Genomic DNA, 7,375 nt, shown 5'->3' on the forward strand with positions numbered 1-7,375 from the left:
CAATTGTCATATAATTTGGTGCATGTCTCCCACCAGATTGATCATAGGATAAACATTTGACTTGCTGAAAGGTAGATTTCACTCTGAATGATCCCTCAATTATGCAATACAAGTTGTGTGCATAAAACAACTTTTGTGTTATTTTTCATAACAAAGTCATACAGAACACATTTGGTGTTACAGTAAATACAATACAGATGACTTGGCATGTTTTCATAGGTTCAGGCTCCAGGACAGTCCAGTATAGTGTAGTTCATAGGTCAGTACAAACAACACCCTCCAAGGGTGGGGGTCAACTCTCCGATCAGATGCATACTAATCTTCCTGCCGAAAGTTAGTTCAAACTGGTCTATTTACATTATACACACAATACCATCCTGATCATTACTCCCTATATTCCATAACTAGCAAACACAAGGTGCGATTTTATAGCTGATGGAACTGGATCACTAAGGATAATTAGGGGATTAGAATGACACCAAACATGATATGTTTCATGTAACTTGAACTTTGGATCTCACAAAAGTGTACATAACATTGTAATATTTAACTATAAACTCAATAACATCTGTTCATAAACGACTGCGGGTTGAAACTATTATAAAAATGAACTGTATACAAGTGAATGTGTAAGTGTATGCGTGCATTATTTACCGTGCAATTGCATCATGACACGTGGCGTACTGATCGCAATCGCACGGAAAAACAATATTAATCAATATACTTTCTTTCATCCAATTATTCGACTTTGACAGCTCCACCCTTTGATAGTGCACAAAACTATCACCTTAGATTTTATTGCAGGATCTCAGTAGTACGTTTCATTGTTCTGTAATGTATATCCCCCTTTGCGTATGACCACACTGTCTGTAGATCTCAGTCAGGTTACCATAAAAGAGAATGCATTAAAGAAATACGTGTAAATCGCACCGGGACTATCCTACAGAATTCTAGGTTATGGTTATTCGATTGTTTTGGTCCATATATTTTATATTTTTGTAAAGTCAAAAAGCCTAGAAGTGGTGCTCCCACACAGAATAATAAGAATTCAAATCAACAGAGAGCCATGGTGTTTAACTTGGGGCACTCATAGGATGTAATAACCTTAAAACATATTATAGTTTATTGACATACATTAAAATAATAATAAAGATACACAAAAAAAGCAGTGAAATATTAAAAGATGTGAATGGCAAATTGAACCGTTAATGGTTAATAGAAAACTGTTAAGACTAGCAATCTCTGCTAGTACGCTCTGTCCTATCTAATAGCCAAGCCCTTACACCAGTTTTATGTGAGTTGTGTATTAAGATATATCACATAATTATAACAAACCCTGACTCATACATTATTAGATAGGACAGCGCGTACTAGCAGAGATTGCTAGTCTTAACAGTTTTCTATTAACCATTAACGGTTCAATTTGCCATTCACATCTTTTAATATTTCACTGCTTTTTTTGTGTATCTTTATTATTATTTTAATGTATATCAATAAACTATAATATGTTTTAAGGTTATTACATCCTATGAGTACCATAAAAGAGAGTCACAATCCTAGAAACAATTTTCTTTTACTATGGAACATATACCTCTGGAGCCTGGAGATCACCTTTTGTATGCCCTTCAAGGGTGCAATAGAACATGTATCAACAATATGGAATATTCTACTACAGTTCTTCATGCCTAACATGTTCATCTGTCCGAAGCATGTCTTTTGGCTCAGACAACATTTAAATAATGCATGTTCACCAATAACATCATCCTATGTCTATCAACAATGTCATTTACTATCTCCTTCAACTTGAGTTAGTATATATCATCATCATCATCATCAGTTATTTATATAGCGCCAACATATTCCGTAGCGCTTTACAATTGGGGACAAATGTAATAAACTAATAAACAAACTGGGTAAAACAGACAAAGAGGTGAGAAGGCCCTGCTCGCAAGCTTACAATCTATGGGACAATGGGAGATTGACACATGAGGTTAAGTATACATTTTGCATCTTGGCCCAGCCAGACTGCAAAGGTAGGGTGACTCATAAGCTAAATGATCCTGTCACACAATAATGTTGGTCCGGGGGTAGTTGTCTTGTGTGAAATTGTGTAACAGGCTAAAGGTAGTGAGGTTAAGATGGTGGTTGAGGAATATTATACGCTTGTCTGAATAGGTAGGTTTTCAGAGAACGCTTGAAAGTTTGTAGAACAGAGGAGAGTCTTATTGTGCGAGGGAGAGAGTTCCATAGAGTGGGTGCAGCCCGAAAAAAGTCCTGTAACCGGGAATGGGAGGATGTAATGAGGGTGGATGAGAGACGCAGATCTTTTGCAGAACGGAGTTGCCGAGTTGGGAGATATTTTGAGACAAGAGAGGAGATGTATGTTGGTGCAGCTTTGTTGATGGCCTTGTAGGTTAGTAAAAGTATTTTATATTGGATTCGGTAGAAGACAGGCAGCCAGTGTAGAGACATACAGAGTGATTCAACAGAGGAATAGCTATTTGCAAGGAAAATCAGTCTTGCCGAAGCATGCAAAATAGATTTTAGGGGTTTGAGTCTGTTTTTGGGAAGACCAGTAAGGAGGGAATTGCAATAGTCAATGCGGGAGATGATTAGTGCATGAATTAAGGTTTTAGCAGTGTCTTGTGTGAGATATGTGCGGATTCTGGAAATGTTCTTTAGATGTATGTAACATGATTTAGATATAGAGTCAATGTGGGGAACAAAGGATAGGCGTGAATCAAGGATTACACCTAGGCAGCGAGCTTGTGGGGTGGGATTTATGGTCATGTTATCAACAGAGATAGAAATGTCAGGTATGCTCTTGTTGGCGGGTGGGAATATTATTAACTCTGTTTTAGAAAGATTAAGTTTGAGTTGACGAGAGGACATCCAAGATGAAATGGCAGAAAGACAGTCAGTTACACGGGACAACACAGATGTCGAGATATCAGGAGAGGATAGATAGATTTGGGTATCATCCGCATAGAGATGATACTGAAAGCCAAAGGAACTTATTAGATTTCCAAGAGAAGCGGTATAGATAGAGAACAGCAGAGGACCTAGCACCGAGCCTTGTGGTACTCCAACTGATAGGGGAAGCGGAGCAGATGTGGCTCCAGAGAAATTAACAGTGAAAGAGCGATTAGAGAGGTAAGATGAGAACCAGGATAGAACTGTGTCTTGAAGACCTAGGGATTGCAGCGTTTGTATGAGAAGAGAGTGGTCAACTGTGTCAAATGCAGCCGAGAGATCAAGGAGAATTAGGAGAGAGTAATGGCGTTCAGTCTTAGCAGTGATCAGATCATTAACAACCTTGGTCAGCGCAGTATAATATCAACAGTTATTTTCATCAACACTTGTGGGGTGGGCTATTGTCTGTTCGTTCTTCCCAATCTCCCAATACTCAAGTTTCTTAGTATGTGAAACAGTGATCGACCTGCCGAATATTGGGAGACTCCAAACTACGGGACCTAGCTGTATTACTTTTCCCCTACTGACTGTTAGCAGCTGCTGAGGCCGTGAGCACCGCCACGACTCACTGCCTCCTGTTGCTGGCATCCTGGCCGTCTGCATGACGACCGGGACGTCATTTCCGCCCTCCTCGTCCTGGTTGCCTAGGCAACAATCGGGATGCTTGAGGCTCCCTGTCGCCACGCCCGACCAGCTGTCAAGCAGCCGGGTGCATGCGCACAGGACTATTTAGGATCAGCCATCCATGGCTGATTAGGTTAAGTTGTTACAGCCACCTGACTGACTCACTACCGGTTATAGCATTCAGTTCCAGTTTGCTACCTGTTTCTGTGCTGTATTGGTGATAAACCTTGGATTGCTTTTCTGCGTATGACCCCTGCCTTTTCCTGGACTCTGAGCCTTTGCCTGTTGCCCTGACCTTTTGCTTGTACCCGGTCTCTGAACCTTTGCCTGTGGCCCTGATCTTCTGCCTGTACCTGGAAGTTTTAACAATCATTCTTTTCTAGCTAGTACCGTTACCGTTGATCAGAAATAGGTAACTTACTATCACTGCTCATACTTTATAAAGTAATTACCAATAAAATGAATATCCCTATCTCTTTCTATAACTCTAGGGATACCACATCGACTAACAAAAACCCTGAGTATGACACAGTAATATTTTAGAACATTTCAATAAACCTTTACCTAAAAATATTTCATCGGTACACCAGAACATACTTGAGTATCTTGCAAGGTGGTAATTGGATGAAGTGAATTTGTTTTACCTGAAGAAAGTCCATCTGTAGGAGGAGTATGGGATGGCTCTATTGGTATTGTCTTCCTGACATTTTCTCTCAATCAAGTAAGACAGGACATTGCCTTCCTACTAGCTTGAGGAGAAACATCTGATGCACGCCAATATGCTCTTACCAGCTTGCACATACCTTCTTTACCCAGCTGAGTCAGACCATGTGCTGCTTCAGCTAGGCTGGAAGATACACTCTGGGAGCTACAGGCCTACCTTCTTCATCTCCTCAGGGACCAGCAGACTCCTGACCACATCCCTTCGCTTTCCAGACTGCTTATTCTTCAGGTAACACAAATCTCATATATTAACTAATTTATGTGTGTGTACAATTTAAAACAATACAAAGAAAAACAAAACATTGATCTGTCGGTTGTCATTTAAAACCCTGCTGCCCATTTGACAGCTATGTCCACCCTCTTCTGAAAGTCATGTGTGTAAGTTTTAACTTAAATAACAGCTACTTCAGTTAGTAACTGTGTTACTTTCTCAAGTCCTTCATGTAATGTGAGTCTTCTACTTATGTACTGCCATTGTCATAAAAGTTCTTCAGTCTCCTCAACATCGCCCCCTATACTTGAAAAATACTGAAAACCAATGTATATCAATTGATTTACTCTCTGCCAATTCACATGCCATTTTCAATCCCACAAATTCAGCTACTTGGCTAAGTGAGGAGGGCAAAGGGGTCAATTTTTATAACACCTTCATCAATTATAAGAATATCCAGTACATGTCTGTCTGACTATAGAAATCAAAATAAAGCATGAAAAGTTAACATTTCTAGGGTTTCACTTATGTTAAGTCTTGTGGCAAAAATCTTACTCCAATGTTCTACATAGAGATGCATATCTTTATGTTTACCTAATTTACCTTCAACGAGTCCTCTGTCTCCTTCCACCCTTTGTGCATATAGTGGCACATTTTGTACAGGAGACAAAAAGGCAGATGCCACATACAATCTATAAAATATGAATCATATTTCCACAACAAAAAAAAACAAAAACCTCTGCTTAAAAATCAGCAGCTTCTATAAAAATAAAATCCTTAACTACCTTCAGACTATATCAGTGTAGTGTATGTACCCCTGATTCTGTCCGATGTCACAAATGTCTTAGCCCCATGAGTGAGACCATGTCTACGTGTTTTTGTATCTCTTTACAAGAAAAGAGTGAGATACTGACAGAGATGTAAAGAATGAGAAATAGGGCAGCAAACACATCGAACACCTCTGGGATGAACTTGAACAGAGATTACAAGCCAGTCCAACATCAGTGCCTGACCTCATGAATGCTCTACAGAATGAATGGGCACAAATTCCCACAGAAACACTCCAACATCTTGTGGAAAGCCTTCCAAGAAGAGAGAAAACTGTTATCACTGCTAAAGGGGGACCAACTCCATATTAAAGCATTTTAAAGTATATGTATTTGAACACAATGTCATTAAAGTCCCGGTTGGTCTGTTGGTGTCTGGCATCCACATAAATTTATATATATCAGTGGTTTCCAAACTTTTGCAGTTCGCGGCACCCTTAGAGTCTCCATAATTTTTTCAAGGCACCCCTCCAAAATAATTACCGAGCAGTCCCGTTTTATAAGTAGTCAAAAAGACGTCACGCCCGGCATTCAGTGAGAAGCGAGGAAGGAGGAGGATGCTGGGTCCCGGGCGCCGCCGGATTGGTAAGTAGTTTTTTTTGGGGGTTTTTTCTTTTTCCTTCCTCTTCTTCTTCCTGTCCACGGCACCCCTGTGACAGCGCCGGGGCACCCCTGGGAGTCGCAGCGCATAGTTTGGGAACCTAGGATATATATATATATATTTTATTTTGAAAAAAATGTCAACTTCAATTGATGAAGAACTATTTTGATTTGTTCCATTGGATGTTCCCATAAGATTATCATATGTATATTATTGATAAAATCCATGTAACTGGAAAGTGTTTTTAAACTTCAGTCGAATTTAGATAATGCAATCCTGGCTAGAATATAATCATCATCAATTGTTCATCAAACAATGAAATAGTATATTATCTAAAATTGGGCCTTACTTGAGTTGTACCATGCCACCCAACTGGCCTGATCTAGGTGGGGAACATCTATCATCTCAATAGTTGGCATGTTTGTCCGGACTCACAGGAAGTTGAAATGTAGGTATATTATGAAGAGCATGGACATCACCATGGTGAGTGGGTGCCTCGTGCACTTGTTTCTAATGGTGTGTTTTTAGGGGAGGTGAGGGGCATTCTGAAGATACTGAAGATCTAGGTACACCTCCGGAGGAAGTGGCACACCCTTTGTTCTGGTTCCAGAGGAGGCCATTGTTGGTAATCATGTACATAAATTCAACCGTGATTTGTAGCCATGTTACAGAGGAGACTGTCATGCGAACAATGGGGCCTGGAAAAAAACTCCACAGCTCTCCACAGACTTTGATCTACCAAAATGATAAAAATAGGTTGTCCTTTTTAAATTCCTTTAGTACAATTTACTGACTTCCCAAATATGCTGCCTGAGATAACTTCCTCCTTACCTCATTATTGCCCCTTGTATAAATTGCACATATTGAAATCATATTTAATGTAATTTAATGTCCATGACTGTCTCAATTTTCAGGAATAGTCTCAGGTTTTAAAGTCTTGTCCCTGGTAATGTCCTTTTTCCGGCATTGACCAGAGATCTATGACTTAAATTTTATTTTACTATTTAAAATATTTAGAAGAGTATTTCAAATGCAAAATATTACATTATTATTATAATGCACCAACGTGTATGGAGACCAACTTGTGGGTCATTAGCTTAAGCGGAGGTAATCATCAGAATGACACTGATGCCACCGACGACTAAACACTGACAAAAAAAATCAGATTGTAAACATGACTATAAAAAGCAAATGCAGACTTAGCATAAAAATGACAATATACGTAACCGACCTGCTTCTGATACATCCCGAACCCTGGCAAAGACGGCACTTTCTATTCACGTCAGTTGCCATAGCGACTTCCACTTGCCTGTATTTAAAGTGGCTATGCCAGCCAGCTTAAATGGGGTCCAAGAACCTGTTTTAGAGTGTTCTGGTTCTCAGATGTGCTCTACATTCTATTGGGAATTCTATTGG

This window comes from Mixophyes fleayi, chromosome 7 (assembly GCF_038048845.1).
Source record: "Mixophyes fleayi isolate aMixFle1 chromosome 7, aMixFle1.hap1, whole genome shotgun sequence".
NCBI lineage: Eukaryota > Metazoa > Chordata > Amphibia > Anura > Limnodynastidae > Mixophyes > Mixophyes fleayi.